We start from the raw sequence: 19389 nt of genomic DNA, 5'->3' as shown, positions 1-19389 counted from the left end.
CGCGCCGCTCTGGTGGCAGCTAATGCAGTTAAGCGGCGCCATTGTGAGGTAACAAAACACGATCGCCATGTATTGGGCTGTCGGCACGGGCAGAGGCGTGCATATACATCGGCTGCTAAAACCCGTAGCAACCGAAGGGGGTTCCGTACGCGTGTTTCAGCAGTCTATCATTGCTGATATTACCAGATGTGGATTGATACGCGCATGTCTATTCACAAATAAGACGTTTATGGTAATTCTATAACCGACATTATTTGGAATAAGGCAAAAAGACTAAGACGAATTAATACAGTGATGGCAAATGTACATTCACCATCTAAAAACGTCTTAGGAAGCATTTTACGCACCCTTAACCAACATTCAACAGAAAAGACGAATACAAGGTGGACAGTCAAATGGAATATCAGATAATGACAATTTCTCCTTGCCGGAAATGAACTGAACTGAAGCCCACAGGAAGACTACGGGCCCAGCTCCAGGAAACATACATTATCCAACGCTCTATCACGTGATGAAGTAGTGAAGAATTCATTTTACCTCGAAACAACATATGGGCCTACTAAATCCGTATCCCAGATTTGAAGTATGCTCAGGCTGTACCAGTGTACAAAACGGGAAAGACGATTGGGTGCACTTCGTGATATTTTTCTATCTTTGGTAGATAAGACGTTGAAAAGGATGATTAAATGCAAATTATAATTTGGAATGATGGATTCAAAACCGTAGAATACTGCCCTTTAGGAAGGGCAAAGGCAGAAATGAAAGGGAAGTATCGTTAGTCATTGATATAAAACACTCCTTAAGCAAAAATCGTCATTTACTAGGACTGTATACAGTTGCCACAAATGTATATGAATATTGGTTAATAAGAAGAAAAATCATGACGTCTCGTGGGTCATTCTTCAACAAACCGCACTGTGTATTGAGCGGCTGAAGCTTGATTATTTCAGTGAACAATGAAACTGCAGGGCAGATCTACATTCAGTGTTCTACCAAAGTGTTCAATTGTTGCAATATGTGGTTGACTGATGTATTTATAATTGTAGTGATATTTTTACTGGCGGTCAGCAGCAGATGAATAACGCCATGGTTGAATGAGAATTGCCTCAACATATCGCCTCAGAAATTAGATGTGTGTTTGTGTGTGTACGTGTCTGTGTGTGTGTGCGTGCGTGCATATTTACCAGACATATGATTAATAAACTAAGAAACATAAGATCAGGCCCTTTACATGCCTGTCAAAAGGATGGTCAAGTACTCAGGATTTTATGTCGGTCATAAGATAAAATGGTCACACCACACGAAGCACATAATTAAAAAATTTAAAGGTGCCACAGGTATCCTTCGCACTTTGGCAGGCGTTTGTTGGGGAGCAGACCCGATTGTCAGCATCAAGAAACATCGCGCTCTAATAACACCTTATATGGGTATAGATGCAACTGGTAGTGCTACGGTTCTTTAATAATTAAAAATAGCAATTGCGGATTAGATTTTTAGACTGATCGTGTTTTTGTAACCAACATAAAATCATCTCAGTCGGCAAAGAAGTCAAATAATTCAGTTCTATATCATCTTTGTTTGCGACTAAGACTGCTTCCCATCAACATACAAATCACTTGATCAAAAATTAATTTCAAAACATTATTCTTTCAGATTCTTCTGTTGGCAATACCAATGAGAAAAGTAAGTAGTAAAATACCAGGGATGATGACAGTTATTGACTCTCGTCAAATAACTCAATTATTCGTCGCTGAGTGACAAACAGATTATTAGTAAAGTTCCAAGAAATCGCTGTAAACATAGTTCTTCCCTTACGAAAAATATACTCTTAAAAAATCATCACTCTCAGATAAAAATATTTTGTGGAGACTTCCTCTGACTTAGCAATTCATAAATATGAACATGTCACTTGATAAAAGTAACCTTCGTCATCTCAGCATATCTGTGCACTACATACAACAAATATATAATTTGATATGAATAAACATCACAACTCTCGCTAAACTTTAACTTCAACTCTCTTCGAAGTTAAGCTGATAAAGTCTCAACAACATCACAGTAATACATGAATGAAATTCGTACAGTAGAAAACAAGAAACTACACAACATCGTTATTATAAAAAGGTTCTCATGCTTCAACAACGATCGGAGACTACAGGGGCAATACTCGAGTGCTTCTCTAAGGAGCAATGACCTTCGACATATTGCAACTGGTGTCCAGCTCTCAGCTAGGCTCGGTTTTCAGAGGTGTCTCGTAGTCTTCCTGTGATCAGCAAGGGAAACAAAACTCAATTTTTTAGTCAAATAATAAAGTTACATCTAAATCGAGACACAATAAAACGTGGTAAAATGTGTAGTACATACATTTCGTCAGGTATTTCTAAAAATTACTTCCGCAAATAAGTCTGCGATACTAAAATCTGCTATGGTTCGGCAACAAAAAATACCCTAGAACAACGAAACACGTGTCAGTATAAACCGATCACAGCCTGTACTGGAGCAATCAAGTCGACCTCAACTAATTCTTTGCTAGCCTAAGCAAATGAAACGCCTTTGCATCCACGCAAGAAAAACATAAGCGTCAAATTACTACTGAAACGTTTCCATATCTTACTAGACAGTTTATTAGCGTGTCACATTATAGAAGCAATTAACGAGTTTTCCCTCTTAAATAAGACTACCACCATGTTCTAGGTGAAGGTGCACAGTGGAATAAAAAGAAATGAAGCAGTTGATACCGTTGGGAAATCACCAGTGTACACTGCTTTAAGGAAATACAATAAAGCGCCACCTGACACTCTGCTTCCTATCATGAAGACTAGGATCAGGGCCCCATTAAATGAAAACATGCACGGGCCTTTACGACATTCAAGGGAGACACTATGCCTCAGTGGTACCTAATCATCTATCACATCCTTGGTACCGAAATTGCAAATACGGCAAAAATTTCGAATTAGTCAAGGAGATTCCAGCAGCATCTCTACTGCCTCAATGTGATCCCATCTCCTTCATGAACTACAGACCTATATCATTGACGTCGGTTTGCAGTAGGGTTTTGGAGCATATACTGTATTCAAACATTATGAATCACCTTGAAGGGAACGATCTATTGATACGTAATCAGCATGGTTTCAGAAAACATCGTTCTTGTGCAACGCAGCTAGCTCTATATTCGCACGAAGTAATGGCCACTATCGACAGGGGATCAGAGGTTGACTCCGTATTTCTGGATTTCCGGAAAGCTTTTGACACCGTTCCTCACAAGCGACTTCTAATCAAGCTGTGGGCCTATGGGGTATCGTCTCAGTTGTTCGACTGTATTCGTTATTTCCTGTCAGGAAGGTCGCAGTTCGTAGCAATAGACGGCAAATCATCGAGTAAAACTGAAGTGATATCAGGTGTTCCCCAGGGAAGCGTCCTGGGACCTCTGCTGTTCCTGATCTGTATAAATGACCTGTGTGACAATCTGAGCAGTTCCCATAGGTTGTTCGCAGATGATGCTGTAATTTACCGTCTAGTAAGGTCATCCGAAGACCAGTACCAGTTGCAAAGTGATTTAGAAAAGATTGTAGGTGGCAGTTGACGCTAAATAACGAAAAGTGTGAGGTGATTCACATGAGTTCCAAAAGGAATCCGTTGGAATTCCATTACTCGACAAATAGTACAATTCTCAAGGCTGTCAATTCAACTAAGTACCTGGGTGTCAAAATCACGAACAACTTCAGTTGGAAAGACCACATAGATAATATTGTGGGGAAGCCGAGCCAAAGGTTGCGTTTCATTGGCAGGACAGTTGGAAGATGCAACAAGTCCACTAAAGAGACAGCTTACACTACACTCGTTCGTCCTCTGTTAGAATATTGCTGCGCGGTGTGGGATCCTTACCAGGTGGGATTGACGAAGGACATCGAAAGGGTGCAAAAAAGGGCAGCTCGTTTTGTATTATCACGTAATAGGGGAGAGAGTGTGGCAGATATGATACGCGAGTTGGGATGGAAGTCATGAAGGCAAAGACGTTTTTCGTCGCGGCGAGATCTATTTACGAAATTTCAGTCACCAACTTTCTCTTCCGAATGCGAAAATATTTTGTTGAGCCCAACCTACATAGGTAGGAATGATCATCAAAATAAAATAAGAGAAATCAGAGCTCGAACAGAAAGGTTTAGGTGTTGGTTTTTCCCGCGCGCTGTTCGGGAGGGGGATGGTAGAGAGATAGTATGATTGTGGTTCTACGAACCCTCTGCCAAGCACTTAAATGTGGATTGCAGAGTAGTCATGTAGATGTAGATTTAGATGTCAGTTCGGCAGTAAGCAAGTTGTTAACAACGTTTTCTTTGCTTGCGGCAGAAGATATCAAGAAACCACAATACTACTGCAGCGCGTGATGTCCTCCGTGAGTGCATTACCAATTAACCCGTACTAAGACTTCAGGTCAGTGATGTGAACTTGTTACTGGAATTCATCTGTACATAATAAACTGCATCCGCTTTGAACGTTTAGTCTGTAGTATAAGGACTGTCTATTAATGCTTACGCTCTTAAAGGTTTTTTTTTCTTTTTGTGTTACTTGACCCACGGTTTATTTTTGTATGATCTAATCTAACTGCAAAAGGAAATCTTAGCAAGGGACTCTGCAACATACACTACTTATTCTTGAGCACTGAATCCCACAATATATGTGTTAAAAATGTGTAATGATCCGTATTCTGTGCGTAAAGAAACAGTTTTCAAAGAAGGCAAACAATATTCCCTGCCTTACCTGCAACATGGCGGTAAGCTTTGGATGAGTGCGTCACTCCTTTCATTGTGATTTTTCCTGGGAACATAATTAAATTAAAGAAGAAACCCACAGTTAATCGTTCCGAGTCCTAAATTAGTATCGCTCACTTTGATTTTCCAGTACAAACTGTTAGTATACAAAATTGGTACCAACTACACGACATTAGTCAGTATCTGGCTCACACTGACTTGGTGTTCTTCTTTTGCCGGGTACGTCCTCTTGCTTGAAACGCTGCGATCTCGTGAACGTCACTAAGTGACCTACAACAACAAAACAAGTTTCTTTCAAGTGGTTGTCAGGGAAGTGCAATACTCTTCTGGAGAATCCATTGTCATTAGGATACTTTTACAATGAAGTAGTTACATCGAAGAGGAACGTAATTCGAAGCAAATTCTAATATTATGTACACACTATTTTAATCAACTGTGCATCAATAACAATGTGAGATTATATCTGAAGTCACCTACTATATCGTCACCGTACGTACCCTAACCATTAAAACAATAGAAAATTATCTTTAAAACTGCGCAAAATTGAATATTCTTTGACAATGAATGTTGTGATGTGTGTCCACACAGTAACATAGCATTTTACCAATAGTGCACCGGCCGCTGTGGCCGAGCGTTCTAGGCGCTTCAGTGCAGAACCGCGCTGCTGCTACTGTCGCAGTTTCGAATCCTGCTTCGGGCATGAATGTGTGTAATGTCTTTAGGTTAATTAAGTTTAAGTAGTTCTAAGTCTAGGGGCCCGATGACCTCAGACGTTAAGTCCCATAGCGCTTAGAGCCATTCGAACCATTTGAACCAATACCGCATGGGACACATTCTGTTCTGTTTGACTGAACGTAGAAAGGACTAGTTCTTAGCTTTTAGACTTGCATAGCTGTTTAAGCAGCTCGTACAAGAAATTGGTATCCTAATCGTAATTATTGTATTGGGAATACCAAACTTAAATAATGGTACTTCCACACTGATTCGTGGTTGCAATTGTTCCAACGTATATACATTTACATCTAAATGATTACCCTACAATTCATAACTAAGTGCTTGCCCAAGAGTTTATCGAACCCCCTATACGCCCTTCCCTGCCTTTCCAATCTCGAACTGCGATCGTCAAATACGAACAATTAAATCTTTCCGTGCGAGCTCTGATTTCTCTTATTTTATTATGATGATCATTTCTCCCTATGTAGGTGGATGCCAACAAAATATTTTCACACTCTGAGGAGAAAGTTGGTGATTGACGTTTCATGAGAAGGTTCTGCTGCAGCGAAAAACGCCTTTGTTTTAATGACTGACATCCCAATTCGTGCCTCATATGTGTGGCACTCTGTCCCTTATTTTGCGATAATACAAAACGAGCTGCCTTTCTTTGAACATTTTTGTTGTCCTCTGTGAACCCTATCTGATGCAGATCCCACACCGCACAGCAGTATTCCAAAAGAGGGCGGACAAGCGAAGTGTAGGCAGACTCTTTCGCAGACCTCTTACAGTTTCTAAGTTTTCGGCCGATAAATTGCAGTGTTTGGTTTGCTTTCCCCACTGCATATCTATGTGGTCGTTCCAATTTAAGTCATTCGTAACTGTGATCCCTAAGTATTTAGTTGAATTCACAGCCTTTAGTCGTCTGTGATTTATCGTGTAACTGAAATTTAGTGGATTATTTTTAGTGCTTATATGGATTACTTCACGATTTACAGACAAATGCCACTTTTTGGACAGTACAGATATCTTGTCTAAATGATTTCGCAATTTGTTTTTATCATCTGACGACTTTACACGAAGGTAAATGACAGGAGCACCTCCAGACAATCTAAGCGGGCTGCTCAGATTGTCTCATGGATCGTTTATGCAGATCAGGAACAACAGAGGGCTTATACTCTGAATACATTCTTTGGGAACGCCAGGTATTACTTCCGTTTCATTCGATGACCTTCCATCAGTTCTTGAGAACGGTGACATTTCTGACAGGAAATCGCGAATGGAGTCACACAAAGAGACGATACCCCATACGCAAGCACAGTAATTAGAAGTCGCTAGTGAGGAACGATGTTAAAAGCTTCCTGGAAATCTAAACATATGGAATCAGTCTGACGTCGCCTGTCGATAGCACTCATTACTTCGTGAGAATAAAGCTTGAGTTGTGTTTCACCAGAACGATATTTTCTGAATCTGTGTTGACTACTCAATAAATCGTTTTCTTCGAGTTGACTCATTATTTTCGAACACAATATATGTTCCAAAGTCCTATTCCAAAGCGATGTTAGTGATATGGGTCTGTAATTCAATGGGTTTGCCCTATTTGCTTTCTTAGGTATTGGTGTGTGTAGTTCCGCAGCCCGTTGTCTCGTGGTAGCGTTCTCGCTTCCCGAGCACGGGGTCCCGGGTTCGATTCCCGTCGGGGTCAGGGATTTTTCCTGCCTCGAGATGACTGGGTGTTGTTGTGTTTTCATCATCACCATCATCATTCATCCCCATTACGGTCGGAGGAAGGCAATGGCAAACCACCTCCACTAGGACCTTGCCTAGTAAGGCGGCACGGGTCTTCCGCGTCGCTTCTCTACGCTCTGTAAAGAAGTATGGGACTCATCATCATCAGGTATTGGTGTAACTTGAGCAACTTTCCAGTCTTTGGGTACGGATCTTTTTACGAGAGAGCGGTTGTATATGATTACTAAGTATGGAGTTGTATCGGAATACTCTGAAAGGAACCTGACTGGTACACAATCTGGACCGGGAGACTTGCCTTTCTTAAGAGTTTTAAGTTGCTTGGCTGCACCGAGGATATCTACTTCTCGATTACAATTCTGGAATATTTACATAATCTTCTTTTGAAAAGAAATTTTGGAAAACCATTTTTACTAATTGTACTTTAGCGGCTGTTATCAATAAAGTCGTCATTGTTTTGGAGCAGGGAGGGTATTGATTGAGTCTTGCCACTCGTGTACTTTAAATACGACCAGATTCTCTTTGGGTTTTCTGCCAGATTTCAAGACAGAGTTGCGGTGTGGAAACTATTAAAAACATCTCGCATTGAATCTCGCGCTAAATTTCGAGCTTCTATAAAACTTCGCCAGTTTTGGAGATTTTGCGTTCTGTTAAATTTGACATGCTCTAAACGTTGCTTTTGCAGTAGTGTTCTGACCTATTCTGTGTATGATGTGGCTCAGTACTATATCTTATTACCTTATTTTGCATATATGTCTCAAATGCCGCCGATACTATTTCTTTGAATTTAAACTATATTTGGTCTACGCTAACATTGTCAGACTGGATGGAGTGGACGCTGTCTCTTACGACAGTGGCAAGTGAATTTTTATCTGTTTTTTTTTTTAATACGTGTATTTTGTGTTTGATTTTCGTGGGTTTGGATGTTATGGTCTTCAGTCTAGCTGCGATAACCTTTTGGTCACTAATCCATGTATCCGTCACGATGCTCCCCATCTGGTAAGGATTATTTTTGCTAAGAGGTCAAGTATGTTTTCGCACCTATTTGCACTTCGACTGGGTGCCTAAACTCCAAAATAATAACCTGAGAACGAATTTAGAACGATTTAGGACGACGTTTTTTGCCTACCACCGACTTTAAATATGTATTTTCGCCAACGTTTAGAGGGTAGATTGAACTCACCACCCACTATAACTGTATGAGCGGGGTACCTACTTGAAATGATACTCAAGTTTTCTTTGATCTGTTCAGCAACTATATCATCTGAGTTGGGGGTCGATAAAAGGAACCAATTATTAATTTATTCCGGTTGTCAAGTATAACTTCTACCCATTCTAACTGGCAGGAATTATCCACTTAAATTTCACTACAACGTAATGTACTTCTGCTAGCAATAAACTCTCCACCTCCAAAGATATTTAATCCATCCTTTGTGAATATGGTCAGATTCTTTGCAAAAATTTCGGTTGAACTTATTTCTATCGTTTCTGAATGTGGTTAGGTCCACTGTAAAAATTTATGCTGAAACTTTAGCTAGTTTTCTGTACCTATAACGATTTGAGATTCATTGCTTCCTATTAGCTCTTGGGGATCTGGTTCTTTCCTAACACAGCTATGACAGTTTACAAGTATAACATTGATTGTTCTTATGCGTATTTTCTTCCTATGTTCGTCCTGAACCATTTGAAATTGAAGCTCTTTTTGCTCATTCCCGAGACCCTCTAACCTAAAAACCCGAGCATTCCCTTCCACACAGCCCGTGTTAGCCGTGTAGCTGCTTTAGCCATGTAGCTGCTTTCTGCTTATAGTGGACGCCTGAACTATTTAGCGGAACCTCAAAACCCTCCACCATATGGCGCAAGTCGAGGAATTTGCAACCTACACTGTCGCAGAACCATCTGAGCTTCTGATTCAGACCCTTCACTCAGCTCCATAGCAAAGGACCATAGTCAGTTCTGTCGGCGATGCTTCATCTCACAAGCAAGACTGACAGTCTTTATTGCTTCAGCTATCCAATCGAAATGAGAGAGAATCTCTTCCATTCCAAAGCGACACACATCGTTAATACCAATATGAACTACCACCTGCAGTTGACTTCATCCTGTGTTCTTCATGACATCTGGAAGCACCTATTCCACATCTGGAATGACTCCTCCCAGTATTCACACCTAGTCCACATTGGATTCCTTTCCATCCCTTTCAACCACATCCCCAAGGAACTCCATTACGCGCCTAATATAAGAGCTCCCAACTACCAGTAATCCCATCCTCCGTGAATGCCCAGAACTTGCACCTCTGGAGCAGGGAAGTGACATCTGGCTCAGGAACTTCGTCAGTCACAGATAGTGTCCAAAACCCTGTTCATCAGACGAAACATTGAGGCTCTCTGGTCAGCCCCTCAGAAAGTCTTTTGCTGCCAGCGACACCTTGGAATGACATCCACTCGGCCACATGTAAGGGATCAACCTCAGTGCAGGCAATAACCAGGGTGGCCACAGTAGTAAACCCATCAGGGAACATGTCTCTGGCAGGAAGAAGTTTCCACACCCAACCTAGTAAGGGATGGCAGTTACAATCTGTTCATGCCAGTGACGGCCCAGCCTCCCTTTTCAAGAGTTGCAGAACTGAAGTGGTGCAAATTCTGAAAAAGCAGGCAAGTCTTGTATTCCTGTGCGTCGCATTAGCCACTGCTCCAAATTTCAAATGGTTCAAAAGGCTCTAAGCACTATGGGTCTTAACATCTGAGGTCATGAGTCCCCTAGACTTAGGGCCCTGCCGCACTGGGATGCCACGGCATCTCTGCTGGCAGAGACAGCCGATACAACACGTTGGGCTCAATGGGGTGTCCCGCACCTGGCACCCACCTGACGCTGCCAGCAGACCCGCCGCTCCAAGCCTCTGCCAGGCTGGCGGCTTATGGGAGCTCCCGCACCCGGACGCCGCAGACCTGCCACGCGCTACCTGCCGCTCACCTGTGCTCAGTTTTGTTGCAGTTTTGCATGTGTGCCGTGAATAGTTTCGATACGGAAGCTTTTATATGTGAAATTCAGGCGAGACCAGCAATTTGGGACACATCATCCGTGGATTATTCGAATCGCGAACTGAAAAGAAACGTGTTGGGAACAAGTTGTTGATATTTTCGGAGGCAAAGAATCGTCTTTGGAAGTGAAGAAAGAACTCGGTAAGTGCTTCAAAAACATTTTATTTTTCATTACTAAAGTTTACTGAACGTAAGTACTTTGGCACTTGAGGGGATCATGATTAACAAAATACTCTGAAAATTTGTCTCTCACTGCAAGTGCAGATCGACCGCTTCTGCCTGAATGGCCTGCACATTCATTGTTCTCAAAACCAATTACTTCAAGTGAGTCTTCATAGACGAATCTATCTCATGCACATACAAAATTATGCAAAGCACAACAAGCTTTAACTAGCGCGAAATCAATGCCCACATTTAGTGGACGATTAAAGATTCTCCAAAGGCACATTCCACATAACGCCTAGCCCTGGATAATCTGTAACTGAAGATATTCTTCTCGTAACTAAGATGGTTTCCACCGTACAGACGCATCAAATTTTCACTCATGCCAAAAGTCTCGTCTCCTACCAGCACATAAGCAAAAACAGCTGAATGTTTTTCTGTCAGTGGTGAAGCTTTAGGTATCTTCAGGGAATTATTCATTAGTTTCTTGTAAAACAAACTGTCTTTGAAAATTGCCGAATCATTACTTTTTCCATAAGCTCCGACGTCTACGAAAGTAAAGTTATAGTTAGCATCGCACACAGGGAGCAAAACAATGGAAAAGTAATTTTTATAGTTGTAGTACAAGGAACCTGAGTGAGCGGGCTTAATCACTCGTACATGTTTGCCACCAATTGCTCCAATGCAGTGAGTAAAGTTGGCATTCTTTTCGAAGGTATTTGCTATTTTTAACCATTCTTTGTTGTCGGCATAGCTTTACTTGCATACAGTTTCTGCCGTAACAGGATACACACTTCTCGAACAATTTCTGTGATTGTTGTATGCCCAAGACGGTATCCATAATGCAGTTCCATGAAAGAACAGCCAGTCGCCAGATACCTGTAATAAATTAGGCAACAATGAGTACGACAAGCGATTCGTATGACTAGTTTTCTTTTTATATAAGGTAAAATGCCACCTGAAAGTAAACGACTTTTCTATGAAATATTAAATGCTGTGCTATAAAGGACGCAAAAACCAACAATACAAAGCCTCTTGCTACTGAGTAGACAGGTAGTTAGTTACCTGAATGTCACGAAAATCTTTTCTTCTGGTGAGATGGCTTTCCTTAAAACAGTGTCATTTTTCTTTAGTCCATCTCGGCAGATCTCGACTAATTCGTCGAATGAACGTACTGACATTCTCACATAATTAAAAAATTATCACTTTAATTTCTTAAATCATTGTATAGTGTATGAAATAATCCGTTTACATCACGATCAGCAACTACTAGCTCCTCTACGTCCACTCCGACACTGAGCGCAGACTGAAGGAGTCCCCCTGTGGCGTCCCTGCTGGCAGCCGCACCAGCAGAGATGCCGTGGCATCCCAGTGCGGAAGGCTAGTGGACTGATGACCTCAGATGTTAAGACCCATAGTGCTTAGAGCCATTTGAACAATTTGAAATTTGGAGCAGTGGCTAATGCGACGCACAGGAATACAAGACTTGCCTGCTTTTTCAGAATTGGCACCACTTCAGTTCTGCAACTCTTGAAACGGGAGGCTGGGCCGTCACTGGCATGAACAGATTGTAACTGCCATCCCTTAAGAACTACTTAAACCTAACTAACCTAAGGACATCACACACATCCATGCCCGAGGCAAGATTCGAACCTGCGACCGTAGCAGACGCGCGGTTCCGGACTGAAGCGCCTAGAACCGTTCGGCTACCGCGGCTGGCCAAATTTCAGGCTAACGGCTCGGAACCTCTGCAGAATTTAGCCATCTTGTCCGTAATTAACAATAGTTAATATGTGATCCTGAAAATTTCGCCACCACCATGAGTCAATAGTTGTCTATTCAGGCTGACCATCTGTGTTCTCAGATTTCTGGGGAAAACTGATTTAATACCATTTATTCATTAATTCTACTGAATTTAGAATTAATAACTGGACCAACCAGTGAGTGATAACATTTCATTCATAATTTAACAAGCAATCCGAATCTGCGATTGGAACAGTTAATTTAATTAGCCACTCTCTCTTTCTCAGGAGACTGGACAGGTCTGCAATTCTGACTTCTCCACGTCTCATGTATGTCAGATAGATGTGTCTGATTTACACTCCGTCCGTCACTACGCGACTACCGTCATCTCTGCCGGTGTTATCCTGTATACAGTTTCTGGCCGATGACAGTATGTTGCAGATTGATGATCGTGCGTGAATAATAAACATTAATAACAGAATTCATTCCATGCGATAATGACGAAGAATTACGTAACAAAAGGGACCGAATGGCTGGCTGATAAGTGAAAAGTGAGAAGTACATGGTGGTTGTAATCAAATTTTCGTTACTTGACGGAGCTCCAATGAAAAACAATTGATCATAGTGAAATGCCTGGGCTAGCAGGACAGAGCGGATTAGGTTGTGGAAAGCGGCAAAAATGAATTCCTGTCGGTTGAACTCAGCATACACACTTTATTTATCAGCATACAATATTACAAGAAGGATGCAAAACACTCAAAACTTTAATCGACCTCATATTAACAGAATCTTCCGTCGTTCTTGGTAGAACAACATTATACTAAATGAAAAGCACCAGTCTGCTTTTGTTCTACAATATTACTTTTATTGTTAACCGGTTTTCGGCTTACAAGGCCTTCTTCAGACATTTGCTGAGTATTATCACTATAGAAGTTAAATGTTAGACTGAAGTAGAAACATACAGTAAGGAACGAAAAAGTAAAAAATGAACAGTACATAAAAAACAATGAAGTAGACAGGAAAACCTTTAGCACAAAATAGGAATAGCATGCCTACATAACAGTTTCTATTAATAAACAAAACTAGTAAAATAAAATTAGTACTAGACAAGGCTGTATCAGGAGGTGTGAAAAATGGAGAGTGATACACAACCAATTAAAAGAGGACAGTTATCAATGTAAATACAGAATATTTCCTGTGCACTACAGCATCATCGGCAAACAGTCTAATGCCGCTGTCAATACCATCAACTAGATCGTTTATGTAACTCTAAAAAAGCAGCGGACCTATTACCATGCCCTGGGCCACACCTGAAGTTCCGCTTGTTTCTGTTGAAGTCACCCCGTTCAGGACGACATACTGCTCGTTGTCTGTTAGAAAACTTTATATTCAACTGCATATGTCATCGGATAGACCGTAAATGCGCACTTTTTGGAGCAAGCGATAGTGCGGAACTGAGTCGAACGCCTTTTGAAGGACGAGGAATATGACATCAACCTGGGAGCAGGTATCTAGAGCCTGTTGTATATCATGCGCAAAGAGGGCCAGCTTTGTCTCGCATGACCGCTGTTTCCTAAAACCGTGCTGGTGTCTGATGAGCTTCTCAGTGTCTAGAAAGGTCATTATGTCTGAACACCAAATATGTTCCATGATCGTCGTCGTCTTAAAGGCGTTTTTTACTAACATCAACTCACTATGTCTAATCTCAAAGATAACTAACGCTCACGACCATTACAGCACTAATTTAAAGCCAACCTGATTTATATTCTCATAATGGCGCCACTAGCCCAACAGCCTTGCCGCAGTGGTAACACCGGTTCCCGTCAGGTCGCCGAAGTTAAGCGCTGTCGCGCTGGGCGAGCACTTGGATGGGTGGTCATCCGTTTTGTCCAGCACTGTTGGCAAGCGGCGTGCACTCAGCCCTTGTGAGGCAACCTGAGGAACTACTTGACTGAGAAGTAGCGGCTCCGATCACTAAAACTGACAACGGCCGGGAGAGTGGTGTGCTGACCACATGACCCTCCATATCCGCATCCAGTTATGCCTGTGGGCTGAGGATGACAGGGCGGCCGGTCGGTACCGTTGGAGCTTTATGGCCTGTTGGGACGGAGAGAGAGAGAGAGAGAGAGAATGGCGCCACTAGCGCCACTCTTATCTGACTGGCAACAAATTCAGTATCTAGAAACACGCCTACCAACTTTCGTTTACGTCGCACGACTTCTTGTTGGTGCGATTTTTGTGAGACATATGTGTCATGTAACTGATTTAAGAACTATAATAGTAAACATACTCTCACAACGATGACAAGCTCGTGACTTAGTGACCAAAAAATTGTAGTGTGCAGTCACCACTGTTTCACTTAGCACTATGACTACGAACACAGTCTACCGACTACAGCTATGTGAGCGGGTAAACAACGCTACTTTATTTTTGTTATTAGAGGCTTTCCCCTTCTGTCTTTCTTTACTCAACTTGCTGTGGTTTGCTAGTTCTACTTGTCGACTCCAAAACGCATTAGTTGTTGACAGCTGATACGCACAGCCTGTGAATGTTTACTTTTACGGGTCACTTCACAAGCCCACTACGTGTGCGGTCCATCGTGCAAGTAGCTGAGATGAATTTTCTGTTGCATGTAATCTGTACACTCTAAAATTCCTTGCCATTTTCGAGACAGTTTTCATGTTACTTTACTCTCCAAAACGCAAGAGTCAAAAATTACTACCTGATAAACGTAAAAATGTACTGTATCACAAAAAGAAGTGACGCACTCAGAATACCTGCCTGATGCCACTATAACATGGTACACGTATATATCATCGGCGTTTATGTGAATATTTACAGCTGCAATTCTCTGTGACAGGTAGAACGTCCGGCAGAGTGTATTAATGATGTTCTTGTTAACTGTTGTTGCCAGGTTGATGTGATGTACACTGAAGAGCCAAAGGAACTCGCACACCCGCCTAATACCGTGTAGGGCCCCCGCGAGCACGCAGAAGTGGCGCAACACGACGTCGCATGAACTCGACTAATGTCTGAAGTAGTGCTGGAGGGAACTAACGTCATGAATCCTGCAGGGCTGTCCATAAATCCGTGAGAGAACGAGGAGGTGTAGATCTCTTCTGAACAACATGTTACAAGGCATCCCATTTTTGGGGAATTTGGTGGGCAGCGGAAGTGTTTAAACTCAGAAGATTGTTCCTGGAGCCACTCTGTAGGACTTCTGGCCGCGTGGGATGTCGCATTGTCCTGCTGGAATTGCCCAAGTCCGTCGGAATGCACAATCGACATGAATGGATGCCGGTGACCAGATAGGATTCTTAAGTACGTGGCACCTGTCAGTCATATCTAAGACGTATATCACTCCAACTGCACAAACCCCACACCCTTAAAGAGCCTCCACCAGCTTGAAAGTCCCCTTCTGACATGCAGGGTCCCTGGATTTATGAGGTTGTCTCCATACCCGTAGACGTCCATCCACTCCATACAATTTGAAACGAGACTCGTCTGACCAGGCAACATGTTTCCAGTCACCAACAGTCCAATGTCACTGTTGAAGGGCCCAGGCGAGGCATAAAGCTTTGTGTCACGCAGTCATCAAGGGTACACGGGTGGGCCTTCGGCTCCGAAAGCCTATATCGATGATGTTTCGTTGAGTGTTTCGCACGCTGCCTCTTCTTGATGTCTGCAGCAGTTTGCGGAAGGGTTTCACTTCTCTCACGTTGAACGATTCTCTGCAGTCGTCTTTGGTCTCGTTCTTACAGGAGCTTCTTCCGGTCGCAGCGATGTCGGAGATCTGATGCTTTACCGCATTCCTGATACCACACCTTTATGAAATGGTCGTACGAGAAAATTCCTAGTTCATCGCTTGGAGATGCTGTGTCTTATCACCCGTGCGCCGAGTATAACACGACGTTCAAACTCATTTAAATCTTGATAACCTGCCATTGTAGCAGCATTAACCGATCTAATGACTTATGTAGGCATTGCCGACCGCAGCGCCGAATTCTGCCTGTTTACATATCTCTATATTTAAATACGTAAATTTAAAAACGTAAATACATAGAGATCAATTCTATAAAATATACTAAGACAAAAAAACAACAAAATTATTTATATTAAATAATTAAATAATCAAAAATCAATACAATAAAATAAATTATCAAGACATCCTGATTTGCACAGAAAAATTTTCAGTGAAAGTGAAATACTTTACTAATAAGTTATATCTTGAACCTCTTCCTAGCTACACTTTCCAGTACACCTATTATGTTACGACTTATCTAATCTAAATTTTTGGCCCGTCAATGTATAAGGTGTGTGAACAGCGTCAGATGTTGATTGACCACCGAGAAGGATGCGATGCAGCGTTATCAGGAGCTGACAGAATTAGAAGGGGACCGAATTTTGGATCTTCATTTTTCCCTTAGGTCGAATCGTACTGTTTTCTGATTTGTGGGGCATTCCGATGTGACAGTAGCCCGATGTTGGGCTGTATGGGAAAATGAAGGCAGGCATAGTCGTCAGTGTTCCAATCCACCTTAAAGAGCACCTTCTAACCCTTTTACACCTGCGTCTACCATCCGAGAACAAATAACTGACTCCCTGCAACAGTCTGTGTCATCTGACTCCATTTGTCGGTGGCTAGTAGCTGTCGGACTAAGTAGTTACGTCCCTATGCGTAAGTTGCCGCTAATATGACAACACAAACGTCTATCTTTAGTGTGATGCAGTGACCGTGGAGCTTGGACTGCTCATGAATGGTGTCGCATTGCGTTCAGCGTACCCCGATGACCGTAGTCAGCGGGCCTGGAGGCTAACTAGGTAGAGGTCCAGTTTTTCCAATGTTATGGAGAGACATAGCGGTGTTACTCCTGGTGCGGGAAGTCATCGGATACGTTTCTGTGTCACGGCTAGTAGTGAATTAGGGAACTCTTGACGGCACAACGGTACGTGATGGACGTCCTTCCGTCCTCGTATTACTTGTCATGTGACACTACCGCAGTGACATTCTCAACTGGGTAGTACTCGTACACACATGGTACATGTCTCCATGAACTGTGTACGTGATACTCTGGTACTCTTGTGCCAGAAATACTCCCCCCACCCCATCTGTCCCCAATCGGACATGTGTGGGATCAGTTTAGTGATGAGGATGACTGGTTTGTGGGGCTCTCAACTGCGTGGTCATCAGCGCCCGTACAAAGTCCCAACTTTTACACAGTCCAATTTTTACGCAATCCAATCTAGCCACTGTCACAAGTGATGAGGAAAACACAAACACCCAGTCCCCGGGCAGAGAAAATCCCCCGCTTCCAAGCATCAGTATCCAGGATATTAAGAACCAGTACCAACAACTGTGAGCAAGCGTGGTTCAGAAGAGGCGCCCTTCATAACCGAATTACTGCATAGTTCCAAGCCAGAAGAGGTACAAAATCGTACTGACAAGAAAGCTTAGAGTTCCGAGTTCACTGTATTAGGTTGTTGGATAAGTTCGTAGAGTTTTCGTTTTGCATGTTGGTACTGCGGGTGCTTAGGGTTTAACTATCGATTGCTCCTTTGTAGTTTACTATTATCTGAGTTTTCATATTGTCAGTTTGTCATTTGGAAATAGTGAGTAGAACTGTGGACGCTAGAAAATGGAATGTCAAGTGGAGAAATCACAACATTTCGACATATTATTTTGAGGTCGATACAAGAGTGACAGCAGAGAAGGCAGGCAGAAACATTTGCGCCATGTATGAGATAATGCCATTGCATGGAACATGGCAAGAAAACAGTTTTCTCGTTTTAAGAAGGATCGTTTTGACATTAGTGACTCTCGACGTTTAGGAAGACTTTCAGGGTTTCATGAAGAGCGTTTAAAAGTATTAATCGAAAATTAAACATGTCAGTGTACTCGAGAAGTGGCAGACGTCATGAACTGTGATCATTCCACCATTGTGCAACATTCGGATGCAATTGGGCAAGTTCAAAAATTCGGGTGTATGGGTAATGCGTGTTCGAAGCCAGAATCACAGAGAACGATGGGTGACCATATGTGTATCTCTGCTTGCTCGTCATCAATTGTGTCGTGAGCAACAGCGATCATTGCTATCCTGTATCGTTACTGGTGACGAGAAATGGTGTCTTTATGCTAACATAAGGGAAATGAGATCCCAAACAAAGCAGCACAAAGACCTGTACGCATCCGCAAAAAGACAATGATGTGTATCTAGTGGAACAGCGATGATGTGGCGTACTATGAATTGCTTCCCCGAGGTGTAACCATTGTCAACAACTGAGACATCCTGCAAACGCAGTACGAAAATAACTACCACGAAAATTATGCTACTCCACCATAACGCCCGCCCGTATTCTGCTAGACTGACAAAAAACTTATACAGGAGTTGGGTTGGAAAGACATATCGCACCCACCTTATTCACCAGATCTTGCTATATCAGATTTTCACCTTTCCCACTCTTTCAAACAATCTCCAAGGAACTTCTTTTCCAAATGAAAATGTGCTCCGAACACGGCTGGAAGAGTTCTTCACCTACAAATCACGTGATTTCCATAGTCGCAGAATCGAAAAGTTACCCTAACGTTGGCAGACTGCTGCAAACAGTGAGGGAGAATATATTATTGATGAGTAAAGTTTCTGTTACGTATATCTGTTGCATTTACTTGGAAACACGCTACGAACTTATGTACCAACCCCACAAATTTGTCTCGATTTTGTAATCACTGCAACAACATTACATACCCTTTCAAGTTTCAAATCGTTTCTTCCTGCTATTATGCATGCTTAACTTTTTTATCAGGTAATCCAGGGATGGAAGTAGTATATAGAGGCTCTATACAAGGACGACGTTCTTGAGGACAATAATATAGAAATGGAAGAGAATGTAGAGGAAGATGAAATAGGAGGTATGATACTGCGTGAAGAGCTTGACAGAGCACTGAAAGACCTGAGTCGAAACAAGGCCCCGGAAACAGAAAACATTCCATTAGAACTACTGACAGCCTTGGAAGAGCCAGGCCTAACAAAACTCTAGCATCTGGTGAGCAAGATGTATGTGAGAGGCGAAATACCCTCAGACTTCAAGAAGAATATAACATTTCCAATCACAAAGAAAGCAGGTGTTGACAGATGTGAAAATTACCGAACTATGAGTTTAATAAGCCACGATTGCAAAATACTAACACGAATCCTTTACAGAAGAAATGAAAAACTGGT

This window comes from Schistocerca serialis, chromosome 5 (genome assembly GCF_023864345.2).
Source record: "Schistocerca serialis cubense isolate TAMUIC-IGC-003099 chromosome 5, iqSchSeri2.2, whole genome shotgun sequence".
In the NCBI taxonomy this organism is placed as follows: domain Eukaryota; kingdom Metazoa; phylum Arthropoda; class Insecta; order Orthoptera; family Acrididae; genus Schistocerca; species Schistocerca serialis.
Note: the sequence above shows the minus strand (reverse complement) of the source record.